This window comes from Rhinopithecus roxellana, chromosome 6, assembly GCF_007565055.1.
Source record: "Rhinopithecus roxellana isolate Shanxi Qingling chromosome 6, ASM756505v1, whole genome shotgun sequence".
In the NCBI taxonomy this organism is placed as follows: domain Eukaryota; kingdom Metazoa; phylum Chordata; class Mammalia; order Primates; family Cercopithecidae; genus Rhinopithecus; species Rhinopithecus roxellana.
The window spans coordinates 153,191,154-153,210,366 of NC_044554.1; the positions used below are offsets into that span (position 1 = coordinate 153,191,154).

Consider the following 19,213-nt stretch of genomic DNA (forward strand, 5'->3'; position numbering starts at 1 on the left):
GTAGCAGGGGAGAATTTTATTAAAGCTGTGCATGCCAGTGCTCTCTTTCTTTTCACACTCAGAGCCTAGAGCAGTATTAACTAATGGAAACACGTAGGTAAACACAAAATTGGTAAGCAGAGGGAACTGTGAGGCACCTTTATATCCCGTGGATTATGTGACAGTTTACCTACCCTCAGTTCCTTCCCTGTCTGTACACACATGCCAGTCCTTCGTTGAGCCAAGGAGTCTATTCTTCCTCCAGCTTGGATCTGGGCTGGTCTGATTGCTTGGGCCAGTAGAATGCAATAGAAGTGCTAGAGGTGTTTGAACTAGAGCAACTCCATCTTGAATAGGAACTGGTTAAAATGAGGCTGAGACCTGCTGGGTTGCATTCCCAGGAGGTTAAGCATTCTTACTCACAAGATTAGATAGGGAGTTGGTAGGACTGGTATCACAAGACACAGGTCATAAAGACCCTGCTGGTAAAATAGGATGTAGTAAAGAAGCTGGCCAAAACCCACCAAAACCAAGATGACCAGAAAAGTGATGTCTGGTCTTCTTAGCTGCTCATGACATGCTAATTATGATGCATTATTATGCTAAAACACACTCCCACCAGCGCCATGACAGTTTACAACTGCCATGGTAAAATCCAGAAGTTACCCTTTATACTATAAAAAGGGGAAGAACCCTCAGTTCTGCAAATTCTTCACTCATTTCCTGGAAATCTCATGAATAATCCACCCCTTATTTAGCATATGATCAAAAAATAATCATAAAAGTAGCTAGCCAGCATCCCCGGGGGCTGCTCTGCTTATGGAGTAGCCATTCTTTTGTTCCTTTACTTTTTTAATAAACAAACTTGCTTTCACTTTAACCTATGGACTTGCCCTGAATTCTTTCTTGGGTGAGAATCTACCCAAGAGAGAACCCTTTCTTGGAGTCTGGATCGGGACCCCTTTCCTGTAACAGAAGTGATGTTGCGCTGATTTTGCTGCTGTCCTTTCGCAGGACTGGCAATGCCTGCTGCTTCCTCCGAGCTGTCAAGTAAGAAGTCCAGGCTACTCTGCTAGAAAGAGAGGTCATGTGCAGGAGCACTGAGACATCCCAGGTGTGACACTCTTCCACCTAGAACATTCTGTCTGTCATCCTCTGCCATGTGTAAGCCTTCCGCCTTAGTTGGGAAACTGTGAGACCATCCTGCTATGTTAGTGATCAGGTTGGCAATTTTAATTTCTGTTTCCAGAGGAGCATTGAATGGAGTAGAGGGATCAGGACGCTCCTTTGGCACTAGCTCTAAGCTGCATTCTCCTATCAGTTTTGTCAGTAATCAAGCCCTTGAATTCTCCATCTCTCTATGCTGTCTGATTTCTTAACCTAGAGGTGGGGGTAGAGAAGAGGTTTGACTCATTGTCATCCCCTCAAACATCAACATTTGAGGATTTTCCTTTATCTACGTAATTAGGAAAATTGCTGGGATAAATTCTAGCATGAATCTCTTGTCATTGATTTTATCTGCACTGTAGGAAACCATTTCAATTACACACCCATGTCTCCAGGTCATCTGAGTATTCTGACACAATTTGCCCTAGCCATGCAAGTGTAATGGGCTCCAAAGCTTTATCTTGTAGGTAAAACACACATACATTTCATCTTCAATATTAATGTAAAAACTGCTGTGCTTCTATTAATGAAAAAGAAAGGTCCAGCTTTCAGCTATTAATAGCAATGAGTATTGATAATTATACACTGTAGATAATTACAATCGCTATCATTGTGCATTAATATTTTTTAAATCTCCTGAAGTAACAGGGATTTTGACAATAGCGGTAATACTGGTACTTTCCAATTTGTCCATTTTTATTTATTTATATATTTATTTATTTATTTTGGGATCAATGTAAGTTACAAGTGGTGGTTGAAATGTATCAGGAAGCCAATTCTGTAATAAAATATTATTACAGATAAAACTCTAACCCTAAAAATTGAAAAACACATAAGCAATACTTTATGTGACATGGCCTTGAGCTGACTGCAATCAGATTCAACAAGGTAGATACAGAAAAAAGTCTGGCTCTGTATAGCAAAAGTGGGTGGTTTATAAATATGTGGGCATACTGTGTGAAAACTGATAAACAGAGTTACTCATATCTGTCCTCCTTAGCCATCAACTTTCTTATTGTTTAAACCTCTGTTCATTTCCTGAATACTGTTGGACACTACCCCATTTGTCTCTCCATCACTACCTGTAATCCTTGCTTTTCTGTGCTTGTTACATAAAGGTCATAGCTTCATGAGCTCTTTAGAGAGATACCAATGATTATGTTGAAAGTACTTTGAGAACTAGTAATGTGCTACCCCAAATAGTCATTGTTTTTGTGTATAATCACATAGCATGCATTAGGAATTGGTGTCTTAGAATGGGCACGCAAATTGTACAAGATTGTGCAGTTATTACTAAATGAAACTGGAATGCAAAACTTTGTTTCCCTGATTCCAAAGGCCATATTTTGAACCACTAGATTAGAGAGTGAAGCAATTTCTTGGAATTTTACTCTGAATTCTATGTAGATCATTTTCATGTGTATACCTCCTCTGAGTCACCCTCAGGTAGGGACATTTTGTTTTCCATTCAACTGATAGAAATTCTAATAGGCTTAATAGATGCTTTTTCTTTTCTCTTCTGCAGACAGCATACATTCTTGCTCCCATTATCCATTTACGTTTAATCCGCCAAACATAAATTACTTCCATTTGCACTTCCTCTTTTTCACTTCTCATTTTTATCATAAAAGAGTGAGCCTGCCAACCACTATTTCCCTCCTCTGTCCATAGCCTTCCCATTGCTTACTATCTCCCCTCCCTGCATGTTCCTTCCCAATGACATGGAAACAATCCTCTTATACTCAAATCAAAAGCAAAAGCAAAAGCAAGAACAAACAAATAAGCACAATAATTCTTTCAACCTATGTTTCCTCTGCCTGTTCTACTTCTCCTTTCACAACCAATCCCCCGAAAAAGATTTTGAAATATACTGTCTCCGTATCCTCATGCAGCATCCACTCCTGTCCCTGTTTCCCCTCTCTGGGCACCCCATGGACATGGCTCTCATTTGTTGAATCCCACAGGCACCTTTTTATACATGGCCTATTTGGCCTTCAGCACTGACTCTATTTTCAACTCACTCTTGGCAAGACGCTTTCCTTGGCTCCCTTCCTCGTGCAAAACATCCTTGTGGTTTCCTCATGCTTCCTTAGACACATTTTCTAGTCTCCTTAGCAGGCTCTTTTGTCTCTCAGATGTTTACACACCCTCTTTCTTTAGGGCCTTTTCTCCTTTTCTTTCCCTGGACTGGTTTTGAATACACCCCCACTTTCTGTTTATATTGCTAGGACCCTACATTCCAGTGACAGCATTCAACCTAGTCTCTGGTTTTGGTCTTGCCCTAGTGGTCATTGTGAAATGTAAACCTAATCATGCCACTTTCCTCCTTAAAACTCTTCAAAGGTTTTCTCATGCACTTGGGTGAAATTCAAACCGCTTTCCGGTGTTAAAACTTTTGAGCTAGGCCACATTAATGTTGATGTACAGAGTTGTGAACTAAAATTCCAGCAGGGTGGCAGGGTCCTGTGGAGAGGAGCCCTTATAAGTGTTTTTTACACATTGAACCTGTAATGCATGTTCCTATTGTTATGAGTTTTAGGAGGCTGGGCTTCTTCAACAAACAGATCTCAAATGCAAAAGACATTTATTTCTTCCATACCTAATGGCCTGAGGTGGGTGTTACTTTTTGACAGGAAGGTCTCCTTTATTTGGGATTCAGGGAGCCCCTGCCAAGGGCCTCATCATTTTTGGCATCCAACAGACAGAAAGTTTAAGGGAGCCTGGGGGAGGCACCCAATAATTGCACTTCCTACTCTTCACATAACTATTCACATGATTGTGATCATACCTAGATGGAAGGGGGTTGGAGAATGTCATTCCTGAGTGGGAAGCCACTTCTCGTGGATAACCCTGCACTAACAAAGAGAAATCTGTCCAGAGCGATCCTTGGTGAACCTGGTAGTGTCATCTTTAGAAGTGAAGACACAATTGGCACATGATCATTTATTTATTATATCACTGTTAATAAAAGAGAAAAAAGTTAAAAATAATGGCGAGAGCTCAATCTATGTGACAGGTAGGTAAAGCAGTGATTAGGGTGGGCATGATTCTTACTCTTTTGGAGGTCTGGGCAGGATGCTGTGGAAATACAGTGACGGCATGGTGCATGCAGTGATAACAAGGGACAAGATGCGTGAGCTTGTGTTTGATCACTTTCGCTCTCAGGGGCGATGCTATGTGGTTTACTTTGTCATTCCACACTCAACATCAAATAATATTTGGCTGATCCTGCTGCTCCCATTTTATATTAGGTAATTGGAAGACTGAAACTTTTTCTTGAAGAGAAACAGTGTCGTTCTCTAAACAGAGTTCATTCAGTATTGTTAATTGAGATTGTAGGAACCTTGTATACTCTGCTCTCTGAGGAATTTCACTGGAACTCTGACTCCAGTCAGCATGAAGCTCTCAAACCATAAAATAAGTCTAAACTCTACTGGGAATTTTCTTTCCTTCACAGTTGCTTCTGAATAGAGATGAGCCTTCAAAATTTTCCTTGGATATATTTACCAACAGGGAACTGCCCCTCCCACAATCTTGCATTCTGAGACAATGGAACATTAGTATTTAATAATTACCACTGGTAACCTGAAAATGCAAATTCACTTCTTACCACAAAATCAGAGTTAATCACTAAAATTGTGCCTACCTGGAAAAACCACTTGAGCAGGCACCTACACAGTAGATGCAAAAGGCTTGTGTGATGTTGGGCAAGTTACTTGCTATCATTTGAATATTTGACCCTCTAGATCTCACGCTGAAATCTGATCCCCAGTGTTGGAGGTGGGGCCTAATGGGAGGTGTTTGGATCAGGAGGGTGGCTCCCTCATGAATGGGCTGGTGCCATCCTTGAGGCAATGAGTGAGTTCTTGCTCTGTTAGTTCTTGCAAGAAGTGGTTGTTAAAAACAGCCTGGAACCTCTCTACCCCTCTTACTTCCCCCTGTGCCGTGTGATCTCTGTAAATGCTGGCTCCCCTTCACCTCCTGTCAGGATTAGAAGCAGCCAAGATCTTCACCAGATGCAGGTGCTGGTGCAGCCTGCAGAACCATCCACCAAATTAACTTTTTTTAAAATAAATTACCCAGCCTTAGGTATTCCTTTATAGCAACATAAATGAAGGAAGACATTACTCAACCTCAGTGTGTATATATATAAATCGGTGCTAATAATTGCTACCTCACAAACTTGTCATGAGGATTAGGCAAGATACCCTCTAGGAAAGCACATTGCACAGAAGAGATGCCCCAGTAAAGCTTAATTTCTTTCCTTCATTCCTTTTCTTTTTTCCTCACTCTCTCCTTTCTTTCTTCGCTTCCTCCTCTTTTCACTCTCACCTCCCCTCTCCTCCTATCCCTTGATGGTAGAGCTGGAATCTGCAGGAGAGGATCATAGAGATTTAGAGAGAGGAAACTGACTCTGAAAGTCAGAGGCCAGTGCAAAGGAGGGCAATAGGGAGAGAAATGGGGCTGAAAGCAAAAGGTAAATAATTAAAAAAAAAAAAAAAAAAAAGATTCTGCAGTAAGACAGTGTCACAGATTGCATGCTTCCTGCAGTCAGCCAGAAACTCTTTCTGGCTAAGCCAGTCTCAAGCATGTTAGTGCCCAGAGAGAAAGAAGAGAACAGAACAGGATCTTTCTGCTGGCCCACCCTCAGCTGCCAGTCATCCACCTTTTTCCACAGTCCTTTGTAAAGGCTTCTTGTTTGGAAAGTTCTTTATCTTCCACTTTGCGTGTGCCTTTCAACCTCCTATGTATATTTAGATACTCAGCTTAACTATGCCTTAGGCTCTGTGATTTATTCCTGCAAGTGTCCCCCAACCACAGCATCCTGCCAAACTTCTGATATGCATTTACTAGTTCAGTTCAGGCCCAAAAGAATTTGTTGTGTCTCCCATTTTCCATGTATGAGGGCAGGGGATGGGTATGAAATAGTCTTACTCCCAAAGCTATGCCAGTAGAGGAAGAGGTTCCCCAAACCCAGTCCCCACTGTACATACTGCATCAGAATACCTGGGGAATATTTGTTAAAATGTATATTTCTAGGCCCTACTCCCAAGAATTCAGATAAGGCTGAGGCTTAAGTATCTGTAATGTAAGAAGTTTTCCCAGCTAATTTTGATGGGCAGAAAAGTTTAGAAACTTCAGTAGTAAAATCAAAATAAACAATTTGAGAATATTGTCTGTGATGAGGTTTGGATTGATGGCATTCTGTGTTGCCAACTACAGACTGGTCCAAATATGTCTGAGGACAATTAGGTGAGTTTACTTTTTATTACATTGTCTTAAAGCTTCCATTCCATTTAAGGCACTGACATATCTTCTGGTGCAGGTTTGACATGCAGAGAAGGCAGATGGGCAAGCCACTGCCATTTCACTCTCATGCCAATAGCCTTGGTGAAAAGGACATGTGGACTTTTGACTTCTTTTGTCTTCTGCTCTGATGTTATAATGGCTCACCACTATAACACAAGGGTTGCCACTGAACACTCAAGCTGTAGGCGGCAGCCTTCTTCTGTGTTCTGTCTGTGGCAACTTTTGTGCTGCGTGTGTCTCATATTTCTTGTTCTCATTCTCTGTGTCTCAGAGTCCTGGCTTCATACCCCAGGCTACGACTTCTGATGTTCCTCCCCTTCTTTCCCTGGCTCATCGTTGTCCTTCACGCACTCTGCCCTTGACAGTGTGCAGCCCCATTCCGGGTGAGACTCCTTCTTCCAGGCAGGCAGACACAGTCTCCTGCACAGACAAAACCCACTCCCGTCACTACCAGAGGAGGGAGATTTCTGCCCACCCAGCTCTTCCCTGTAATTCTTCAAAGGCAGTTCTGTCCTGAGTAACTTGTGGCTTTCATGGGAAGCTAAGAAGATGTGCCTTGAGGATCCTTTCGTGTTTCTGCAGAGAGAAGTATTCTTTAATGGGCTCCCTGAAGAGCACAGAGTACTTGCAAGCCAGTGAACAGGAACGAGAAAATTTCAAAGAGAATGGTTCATGGCTGCATTAAAAGCGATTTCTGTTCCATTGGGGAGGTAGATACCACTCCAGTTGAAGTGGGGTTGAAAACCCTGCTCTAAGATCCTGAAGCGGAAATACTTCTTCCTGAGGTAAATCTAAAAGTCTAAAGTCAAAGACGGTGAGGTGTATAAAATAGAACAAATACAAAAGCAAAAACCATTTTCCTGAGAGATTTAATGGAAATTGTTTAAATAATAACTGAAAAAGAATACCAGGATCACAGAACATTAAAAAGAGAGCATCGTTAGAAGGCCAAGCATCTGCAGGAACCGCTGTATCTCTTTGAAACCCACAGACCAAGAAGGCTTTATAACCAGGGCTAGGTAGCCTTGAGTTGCTTCCTTTGCACAATACTAGAGCAACCATGATGGGTAGGTGGGTTCAGCCTGACCTCTTATTTCCAGGGAGACTTGTCATCCCTTTCTTTCCATCTTATCGCCTGTGTTCAAGTCATTCTGAGAGATAAAGAATTTGAGAAAGGAAAACAGATGGAAACATTGGCAACTGTCTAAATGTTCTAGGGTTCCCATAATAAATTACCACAAACTGGGTGGCTTAAAACAGTATACATTTATTCTTTCCCAGTTTGGGATATCAGAAGTCCAAAATCAAAGTGTCAGCAGGATGACACTGCCTCTGAAGGCTCTAGGGGAGAAGCATTCCTTTTCTCTTTCAGCTCGTGGGGGCTCCAGACATTCCTTGGCTTGTAGCAGAATCACTCTCATACCTGTTTTCACCTTTGCATGACCTTCTCCATGTGTTCTATTCTTCCCTTTTAAGGATACTTGACATAGCATTGGGGCTTGCTCTAACTTCAGATTATCTCACCTTGTGATCCTTAACTTAGTTACGTCTGCAAAGACCCTTTTTCCAAATCAGGTCACATTCACAGGTTGCAGAGGACATGTCTTTTGGAGAAGTACCATTCAACCCACCACAGCAGGATTTAAGAAAATGTCCTCTATGATAATATCTAAAATGAAACCTGAGCTCTGTTTCTCGAACGGTGCAGCTCAGAAGTTCACTCCGTGTACTACTGCTGGTCTGAGTTGTCTTCTGTCATTGATTCAAGGGTCGCTTGCCCCCTTCCTCACAGCTGTTCAGCCACACTGGCCCTCTCCCAGGTCCCTGAATTCACCAAATCCCTTCCCACCTTGAAGTCTTTGCACTTTCCTCGAGGAAAGCCTTGAACATCACCCTTTGTGCACAGCTCACTTCTCACCCTGGATTTCTCATCTCGAATGATTACCTCTTCCCAGACAGAACTTCCCTGACCATGCTGTTATTATTATTGTTTTTAATCATAAGCAGTTTGTTTTCTTTGGGGCACTGACTCCAATTTTTCAATTATTTGGATGATCAGTCTCTCCCATGCCCAATAATTTGAAGTGCCAAGTGGGCAAGGAATGAGTTTACCCTGTTTACTGGGCACATCTAACACTAGGCACAGCATCAGGTTCTCAAAAAATGATAGCTGAAAAGTAATGTACTTCAGGTAATGAGTGAATAAGCACGTAATGTTTGTGACATCATTTCCTTTCCTACTTGCACTTCTTTCATCTTTTCCTGGACTTGGCTTTTCCAAGTGACTATCTAAAACTTTATGCTTATCTTCATCTAATCATTGTCAGGATAATAACTGATGGAGGCCCTCATGCTTGTGCTCCTAAATAGTTTACAGTTGTATCTCTCTTCTATTGTAATTGAGACTGAAACAACTAGGCAGGTATTTCTATTGCACCAAGTATGTTGGCTGTGGTGTTTTGTCATCATGGTTCTCTCCAAGGATGGGCATTAGGAATCAGAGGGAGAGGGGGTCATGGCCTCAAGGGCAAATGCCAAACCTGTGAGGTATAGCAGTGAATGTAGTGAGCAGCTAGTCCCATGCTTCTAATTGGCTTCTGAATTTTCCCTGCTTAAATGACAGCACCCAATGTAGCCTTAAGCTCTTACACATTTCTCCAGCTTTGGTGAATATTAGAGCTTTCTTTATTGTCTTTATAGAAATGATATATTCTCATTGTAAAAATTCAAGCATTAAAAAACGTATGAAGATGAGAATTTTTAAAAAATTCACCCAAACCCCATCGCTGAGACATATAATGAACATTAGATAAGCATGATTTTAGGCAGTTCTCTAGTACCATATAAGGAAAGTATATATACATAAGGTCTCTCTAGGTCTATATATGTAAGGAAGGGGACATGATTAGGTAAATAGGCTGAGAAATCATTTTCATAGCAATAGATCATACTTTACATAAAATAATATTTTTGATAAGAATATATGAAATTTACCTTTTAATGAGTTAAACAGAGGGAAATGAAATTGATTTGAAACAAGTATTTGCTGAATTTCAGGGTTTTTTTTTTTTAACAATAGAAATGTGAGATCCCAGATGATCCAAAACCAAGAGAAAAACTTATTTAAAATGACATTTAACATTATTTACTGTTCAGTATATATTTTAAAAGAATCTATAATCCTCCGCAGTCCTTTTTACCCCAATGTCTTCATTCTGGATTTCTTTATCTGGGCATATAGGGGCTGTGTTCCTTAAAGACTTATAAGATTAATTGCATTCATTTTTTCATACACAATTAATATTTATCATCTTCTTAGGTTATTCTAAATCACATGTCTCAAGAATCTATACTTTTTCCAGACACCCACTTCTTGGGATTCTCATTATCCTTCAGTCTGTATAAATTGCTCTATATGCTTCTGTAAAGCTATCACTTTGGAAATTTGCTTTTATTACTTTCCCACTTTGGATTTATATTTTTAGATACTAAGTCTTTCTCTTTCTTAATGGTTCTTAATTGGTAGAGCATATTTTCAATTAACTCCTCGCCATGATGATAGGAAAGAAAAACATTTTGGAGTCATTTCATATATAAAAGAGCCTTTGTTTAAAAGATAGTTTGGCTGAGGTTAGAACCTGTTGTTCTAGGTTCTCAGTGGACCTTTTCACATAAAGGCACTCTCTAAAGGCATTTCTTGTTGAGAAACTTTTTTGTATTATTATTATTTGGAAATTAGGTGGCTTTTCTTCATTTATTTCAATTGAAGTCTGATTCATACAAGGTGAAACATACAGAGTTTTAGTTTGGTGAGTTTTAACAACTGAGTATACCAATGCAATGCTACCCAAAACAAGATACAGAATATGTATGTCCATCAGTCTCCAAATTCCTAGAGTCAACTCCTGCCCCACTCTCACTAGCTGGAGCCAATTTTCTGATTTCTAACACCATAGATGAACTTTGCCTGTTCTGGTACCTCATGTAAGTGGAATCATCCTGTATGTGCTCTTCTGCCTAGCTTCTTTTGCTCAGCATAAATTTGAGATTCATTCATGTATTGCATATTTTAGAAGCACATTCCAGTCTGTTGCTAAGTAATATTTCATTGTGTGACTACACAACAAGTTGTTTGCTAAATCTCTATTGACAGATACTTGGATTGTTTCCAGTTCTGGAGTACTGTGAATTAAACCTGCTATGAACATTCTTGTAAAAGACTTGCACAAATGTTTTTATTTCTTTGAAGTAAATACTTAGGAGTGAAATTGCTGTCATAAGGTAGGCATAGGATTAACTTTATTAGAAATTTCCAAATAATTCTGTAAAATTATTACTATTTTACATTCCCACCAGCAATATGTGAGATTTCTAGTACCTCCTTCCTTATCTTTGCCAACATAAGATTGCTGGTGTTTTAATTGTAGTCATTGTAGTAGGGTATATAGTCCTATCCATTACAGTTTTAATTGCATTTCCATGGTGATAAAAATTTTGAGCACCATTCTATGGGTTTATTGTCCACTCATACATCTTCATTTGTGAACTGTTTAGATATTTTGCCCATTAAAAAACATTACATGTATGCTGTTTGTGTGCATGTTTTGATAAGTTTTACAATAAATTTGCATATATTTTATGGTAGTAAATGATAAAATACACTAGCATCTACATATATTTTATGCATTCATGACATACCTAACTTTTTCTTAATTTTTTGGATGTTTCTAGGCTTTATTTATAGCTTATCAATCAGTTTTTCAAATTGTTACAAACCTCCAATATGTTTATTGAATAAAACATCCATATATAGGTGGTCCTGCACAGTTCAAACCAATGTTATACAAGGATCAACTGTGCTAGATGTAGCTTTATCTACTTTACCCCATCTGCTACCCCTCCTGTATTCAGTTTCTTTCTTCCCAAAATTTGTTAGTAGTTCTTTCCTCAGATGATGGCTCTCAATTCCATGCCTTTATTCAATATCAATTCATAATTTTAAATTTCTTTGCTTTTATTTAAATGTGGTCTTTGAAGGAGTTGGAAAATTGCATTTTCCAGGAGGATCACAACAGTATCTCCTAGCCTACGTGCTCTTCTACAATGTTAATTTGTCATTCTCCCATTAAGAGCCGTCATCTAGAGCTTGCAATTCTCTCAAGAGGTGGACTGGATTTAGTGATTTACTTGTAACCAGAATAGTTTAGCAGCAGAGAAATGGTGAAATCTTTAAGTCTAGTTCAGAAGAAGCTATGCCACTTTTGCTTTGATTTCTTGGAGTGCCCAGTCTCTGAATGTCCCCTCTCAGGATTGTGTCTCTCAGAATCCATTCACCGTGCAGTGAGAAGCTGCATAGAGAGGCCGTATGGAGATGTCCACTCAGCCTAGTCTTCGAGTTATCTCAGCCTCAGTGTTGTAGTAGACACATTAATGAGGAAGTTCTCCAATAATTACAACCCCCAGCCATTTTACTATTTAACAGCAATTCTTCACTGCTAGCTCCACATATATTATGAATCAGAAAAAAAATTACCCCTTGCTGCTCCTGTCTAAATTTCTGAATCATAGAATCTAGAATATACTTCAATAAAAGTATAATTGTTAAATGTCATCTTTTTTGGCATAGCAGGCTATATTTTGTTAATTTTTAAGCTTTTTTTTTAGGTTCAGAAGTTACATGTGCAGGTTTGTTATACAGGTAAACCCATGTCATGGGGGTTGATGTACAGATGATTTCCTCAACCAGATACTAAGTCTAGTAGCCAATAGTTACTTTTTCTGCTCCTCTCCCTTCTCCCAATCTCTACCTTCTGATAGGCCCCAGTGTCTGTTGTTTCCCTTTGTGTGTCCATGTATTCTCATAATTTAGCTCCCACTTATGAGTGAGAGCATGTGGTATTTGTTTTTCTGTTCCTGCATTAGTTTGCTAAGGATAATGGCCTCCAGTTCTATCCAGGTTTCTGCAAAAAATATGATCTCATTAATTTTTTTATGGCTGCATGGTATCCCATGCTGTATATTTAACCACATTTTCTTTATCCAGTCTTCCACTGATGGGCAATTAGGTTGATTCCATGTCTTTTCTATTACAAATAGTGCTGCTATGAGTATAAACGTGCATCTGTCTTTATGACAGAATGACTTACATTCCTTTAAGTATATACCCTGTAGTGGAATTGCTGAATCAAATGGTAGTTCTGTTTTTAGCTCTTTGAGGAATTGCCACCCTGATTCCCACAATGCTTGAACTAATTTACACTCCAAGAGCGTAGAAACATTCCCTTTCTCTGCAACCTCAGCAGTATCTGTTATTTTTTATCTTGTTAATAATAGCCATTCTGATTAGTGTGAGATGGTATCTCACTGTGGTTTTGAATTGCATTTCTCTAATGATCAGTGATACTGAGCTTTCACTCATAGGCTCGTTAGTTGCATGTATGTCTTCTTTTGAAAACTGTCTGTTCCTGTCCTTTGCCTACTTTTTAATGAGGTTGTTTGTTTTTTTCTTGTAAATTTGTTTAGGTCCCTCACAGATGTTGGATATTAGACCTTTGTCAGATGCGTAGTTTGCAAATATTTTCTCCCATTCTGTAGATTGTCTCTTTGTTGATAGATTCTTTTGCTGTTCAGAAACTCTTTAGTTTAATTAGATCCTATTTGTCAATTTTTGCTTTTGTGTGATTACTTGGAATCTTTGTCATGAAAGCTTTGCCAGTTCCTTTGTCCAAAATGGTATGGCATAGGTTGTCTTCTAGGGTTTTTATTGCTTTGGGTTTTTCATTTAAGTTATCTTGACTTGATTTTTGTATATGGTGTAAGGAAGGGAGTCAGTTTTAATTTTCTGCATATAGCTAGCCAGTTATCCTAACCCCATTTATTGACTAGGGAGTCCTTTCCCCGTTGCTTGTTTTTTGTCAGCTTTGCTGAAGATCAGATAATTGTATATATACAGCCTTATTTCTGAGCTCTCTACTCTGTTCCATTGGTCTATGTGTTTGCTTTTGTACCAGTGCTATTCTGTTTTGATTACTGTAGCCTTATAATATAGTTTGAAGTTGGATAGTGGGATGACTCTTTCTTTGTTCTTTTTGCTTAGAATTACCTTGGGTATTCAGGCTCTTTTTTGGTTCCCTGTGAATTTTAAAATAGGTTTTTCTAGTTCTGTGAAGGATGTTATTGGTAGTTTGATAGGAATAGCATTGAATTTGTAAATTGCTTTGGGCAGTGTGAACATTTCAATGATATTGATTCTTCCTATCCATGTGCATGAGATGCTCTTCCACTTGGTTGTGTTATCTCTGAGTTCTTTGATCAGTGTTCTGTAATTTTCATTGCGGAGATCTTTCACCTCCTGATTAGATGTATTCCTGGGCATTTTATTCTTTTTGTGGCAATTGTGGATGGAATTGAGTTCTTGATTTGCCCTTGGCTTGGCTATTATTAATGTATAGGAATGCTATATTTGTACATTGATTTTGTATCACAAAATGTTGCTGAAGTTTTTTATCAGCTTAAGGATTTTTTGGTCCAAGACTATGGGGTTTTCTAGATATAGAATCATGTCATCTGCAAACAGGAATATTTTGACTTCTTTTCTTCTTATTTGGTTCCTCTTTATTTTTTTCTTTTGCCTGATTGCTCTGGCCAGGATTTCCGATACTGTGTTTAATAGGACTGGTGAGAGAGAGCATCATGTTCTTGTGCTGGTTTTCAAGGTGAATGCTTCCAGCTTTTGTCCATTGAATATGATGTTGACTGTGGGTTTGTCATAGATGTCCCTCATTATTTTGAGGTATGCTCTTTTAATACTTAGTTTGTAGAGACACTTAACATTAGGGGATGTTGAATTGTACTGAAAGTCTTTTCTGAATCTATTGAGTTGATCATGTAGGTTTTGCCTTTAGTTCTGTTTATATGGTGAAACACATTTATTTGTTTTCATATGTTGAATGAATCTTGCATCTCAGGGATAAAATCTACTTGATCGTGGTGGATTAGCTTTTTGATATGTTCCTGGATTTTTTTTGTTAGTATTTTGTTGAAGATTTTTTCATCAATGTTCATCAAAGACATTGGCCTGAAGTTTTATTTTTTTGTTGTGTCTGTGCCAGGTTTTGTTCACAGGATGATGCTGTCCTCATAGAATGAGTTGGGTAGGAGCCCCTCCTACTCAATTTTTTAAAATCGTTTTAGTAGGAATGATGCCATCTCTTCTTTGTATGTCTGGTGGAATTCAGCTACGAATCCATCTGGTCCTGAGCTTTTTTGGTTAGTAGGCTATTTATTACTAATTCAATTTCAGAGCTCATGATCGGTCTGTTCAGAAATTTAGTTTGCTCTTGGTTCAGTCTTGGGAGGGTGTATGTGTCTAGGAAGTTATCCATTTGTTCTAGATTTTCTAGTAGGTATGCATAGAGGTGTTCATAATAGTCTGGTGGTTATTTGTATTTCTGTAGGGTCAGTGGTAACACCTCTTTTGTCATTTCTAATTATGCATATTTGAGTCTTCTTTCTTTTCTTCTTTACTAGTCTAGCTAGTGGTCTATCTTTCAAATGTTTTTTAAAAAACGGCTCCTGGATTTGTTGATTTTTGGAATGGTTTCCCATGTCTCAATCTCCTTTAGTTCAACTCTAATTTTGATTATTCCTTGTATTCTACTAGCTTTGGGTTTGGTTTGCTCTTGCTTCTTTAGTTCTTCTAGTTGTTACATGAGACCTTTCTAACTTTTTTATGTGGGCATTTAGTTCTAAAAATACCTCCCTTAATACAGCCATAGCTGCGTCCCAGAGATTCTGTTGCTTTATCTTTGTTCTCATTAGTTTCAAATAACCTTGATTTATGCCTTAATTTCATTATTTACCCAAAAGTAATTCAGCAGCATGTTGTTTAATCTCCATGTAAATTTATGTGTTAGTGATTTTCTTCATTTTGAATTATATTTGTATTGCACTGTAGTCTGAGAGTCTGGATGGTATAATTTCAGTTTTTTAAAATTTGCTGAGGATTATTTTATGTCTGATTGTATGGTTAATATTATAGTATGTGCCATGTGCAGTTGAGAAGAATGTGTATTCTGTTGTTTTGAGGTGGAGAGTTCTGTAGATGGCTATCAGATATATTTGGTCCAGTGTTGAGTTAGGTCCTGAATGTCTTTGTTAATTTTCTGTATCAATTATCTGTCTTATACTGTTGGTGGGGTGTTGAAGTCTCTTACTATTATTGTGTAGGAGTCTAAGTTTGTTGGTAGGTCTCTAAGAATTCGATTCATAAATTTGGGTACTCCTGTGTTGGATGCATACGTATTTAGGACACTTACATTCTCATATTGAATTGAACCTTTTACCATTATTTAATGCCCTTCTTTGTCTTTTTTGATCTTTAGTGGTTTAAAGTTTGTTTTATTTGAAATTGGGATTATGATTCTTGCTTTTTTTTTTTTCTGTTTTCCATTTGGCTGGTAGATGTTTCTCCATCCCTGTATTCTGAGCCTGTGTCATTACATGTAAGATAGATCTCTTGAAGACAGCATACAATTGGGTCTTGCTTCCTTATCTACCTTGCCACTCTGTGCCTTTTAATTGAAGCATTCAGCGTGTTTACATTCAAGGTTAGTATTGATATGTGTCGATTTAATTTTCCCATCATGTTATTAGCTGTTTATTATGCCAACTTGTTTAAGTGGTTGCTTTATAGTGTTACTGGTCTGTGTACTTAAGTGTGTTTTTGTAGTGGCTGGTAATATAGTCTTTCCTTTTCATATTTACTGCATCTTTCAGGAGCTCTTGCAAAGTAAGTGAGGTGACAGTGAATTTCCTCAGTCTTTGCTTGTCTATAAAGGGTCTTATTTCTCTTTCACTTTTGAAGTTTAGTTTGGCTGGATATGAAATTCTGAATTGGAATTTCTTTTATTTAAGAATGCTGAATATAGTCCTCCAATCTCTTCTGGCTTATAGGGTTCTTCTGAGAGATCTACTGTTAGTCTGATGGGCTTCCCTTTGTAGGTGACCTTTTCTTTCTTTCTATCTGCCTTTAACATTTTTTCTTTCATTTCAACCTTGGAGAATCTTATGATTATATGTATTGGAGATGACATTCTCATGAAGCATTCTGCAGTGTTTCCATGCATTTTCTGAATTTGAATATTGGCCTCTCTAGTTAGTTTGTTCTACAGAACTAGGAAGTTCTCATGAATGATGTTCTGAAATATGTTTTCCAAGTTGCTTTCATTCTCCTCATCTCTTTGAGGGATGCCAGTGAGTCATAGACTCAGTCTCTATATGTAATCCCATATTTCTCAGAGGTTTTGTTGATTCCTTTTTATTCTTTCTTCTTTATTTTTGTCTGACTGTCTTATTTCAGAAATCCAGTCTTCAAGCTCTGAGATTCTTTCTTCAGCTTGGTCTATACTTCTGTTAATACTTATGGTTGCATTATGAAATTCTTATAGAGTGTTTTTCAGGTCTATCAGGTCAGTTAAATTCTTTTCTATACTGACTATTTCGTCTGTCAGCTCCTGTATCATTTTATTGTGATTCTTACCTTCCTTAGATTGAGTTTCAACATTCTCCTGAATCTTAATGATCTTTATTCCTATCCATATTCTTAATTCTATTTCTGTTATTTCAGCCTTAATCATCCTGGTTAAGAACTAGTTTCCCTTACTTACTGGAGAGCTAGCATGGTTATTTGGATAAAAGATTGGTTTTTTGAGTTGTCAGAGTTCTTGAGCTGGTTCTCTCTCATCTTTGTGGGCTTATGTTTCTTCAGTGCTTGAAGTTTCTATCCTTTGGAGTTTTTTTTTTTTTTTTTTTTTTTTTTTTGAGACGGAGTCTCGCTCTGTCGCCCGGGCTGGAGTGCAGTGGCCTGATCTCAGCTCACTGCAAGCTCCGCCTCCCGGGTTTACGCCATTCTCCTGCCTCAGCCTCCCGAGTAGTTGGGACTACAGGTGCCCGCAACCTCGCCCGGCTAGTTTTTTTGTATTTTTTTTAGTAGAGATGGGGTTTCACCATTGTTAGCCAGGATGGTCTCGATCTCTTGACCTCATGATCCGCCCGTCTCGGCCTCCCAAAGTGCTGGGATTACAGGCTTGAGCCACTGCGCCCGGCCTGGATTTTTTTATTCTATTTGATGACCCTAAGAGTTTGATTGTGGTATAAGGTGAGTTCAGTCAACCGGCTTCTTTACTAGATTTTAGGGAGCCAAAGCTCATCTCAGGACTCCTGGACTGTGTGCTCTAACTCTCAGAGACTGGTATCTGGCCTGGCTTTGATCTCTGGCTCCTCAAGTTTAGGAACCTGTAGTGCTGGAGGGCCAAGGTGCTCCCGGACCACTGGTAACAACATTCCAGTGAGTGGTGCCAGCCAAATGTTTCATAGGGTAGTGGTAATGGGTTCTATCCTTGTTTCCATGTGCCGGCAGCAGGAGCAGTGGTAGTGCACAGTATACAAACTGGTCAGCTGCAACAGGGTGCTACAGGTGCTGGGGTGCCAGTCTCCTTGTGGGCTTTCACAGAAGCAGTGGTGGCAGTATTGATCAGGGGTTGAGGGCCCCACCAGACTGTGTGGACATTCTCATTGGTGGTGGTGTTAGCATGGGGGTGGGGCGCTGGTGAGTGCAGGACTGTGTGCACCCTCTGTTTATGTTCATGTTGGTGGCAGGGGCTGCTCAAGGCTGGGGGGTGGATCTGCTATTTTCCATGCCTAGTTTCATGCTGGTGACCCTGGTGCAGGGGTGGGATGCTGGGGGGGGGGGAGCGGGTGAGGCTGGCAAGCTCTGTGCCTGCCATTACTTTCATGACAGTGGTGATGCAGCAGGGGGATGGGGGAGCCATGATGCACTCACATCAGTAGCAGTGGCGTGGCGCTGCCAACATCCATTCTAGCAGGGAAGGGAAGGCTTGGCCTGACTGTATACACACATGCTGGCAAAGTGATGTGGGTTGGCCATGGATGAGTATCTGCAGGCAAGGCAGCATGGTGGAGGCTGCAATATGGGGAGGGCACAGGCGGACTGGTACATGTCCATGAATAGTGAGGCAGTGCTCTCCTGGAGCCTCTCTGCTGGAGCACTCTGCCAGTCAGGCACAGTATGCCAGTGCAAGAACTATGATGCAGACCCCAGGAGGTAACTTAGGGCTGCACTGCAAGTAGGTGCAGCCAGATTTGGTCCCTGGGAGAGGCCAGCAGACTCAGAGGTGCTCAGGCCTTACAGGCCCTTTCTCATGTGCAAGAACGCCTTGTCTTGCAGAATTCAGGTCTGACAGCTCCCCTAAGCCTAAAGTCCCTTATGGGAGCAAGTCGAGCCTAGGGAAATGGGCATCCCTGATCATGCTCCACTACAGATGCTTCCTCTCCAAACCCTCTGTGCTCTACCCTGGCTACAGTTCTGTTCCTACTGCTTCCCTAAGCAGATTTCCCTGCCAACTCAAGTGTCCATGGTGGTCACAGAATCTCCTCTTGCCAGAATTCCAGAGTCCTACAGCAAAGGCAGGTTGCTTTTTGCCTGTTCAACTCACGCCGTCCGCAGGAGTCATTGAGGGTCGAGAGGAGTGCTGATGCATGGCAGTCCTATACAGGGTTCCAAACTTCCTCACCCTTCAGCCCAGCATTTGTGTCTTCCCTACAACTACTTTCAATGCCTTCCCTCTGAAGATCTGCTATGAGTGTGCCAGTCTTCCTGATATCACAGTTCCTCAGTAGGAGATGTTCCTCCTGGTTGCATCCAGTCAACCATCATAGCAGGAATCCCTCAATGCCA

The 19,213-nt window shown here is 39.9% G+C and overlaps 1 long non-coding RNA gene across 1 annotated transcript in view; it reads left to right on the top strand.

Annotated features, from left to right (window-relative positions):
* Nucleotides 1-993: 993 nt before the first annotated feature.
* LOC115898373 overlaps nucleotides 994-19,213 on the top strand; it is a 214,959-nt gene continuing 196,739 nt past the window's right edge. The window contains exon 1 of the long non-coding RNA XR_004058110.1: nucleotides 994-1,143. This is a non-coding gene — a long non-coding RNA (uncharacterized LOC115898373). The remainder of the gene's footprint in view (nucleotides 1,144-19,213) is intronic.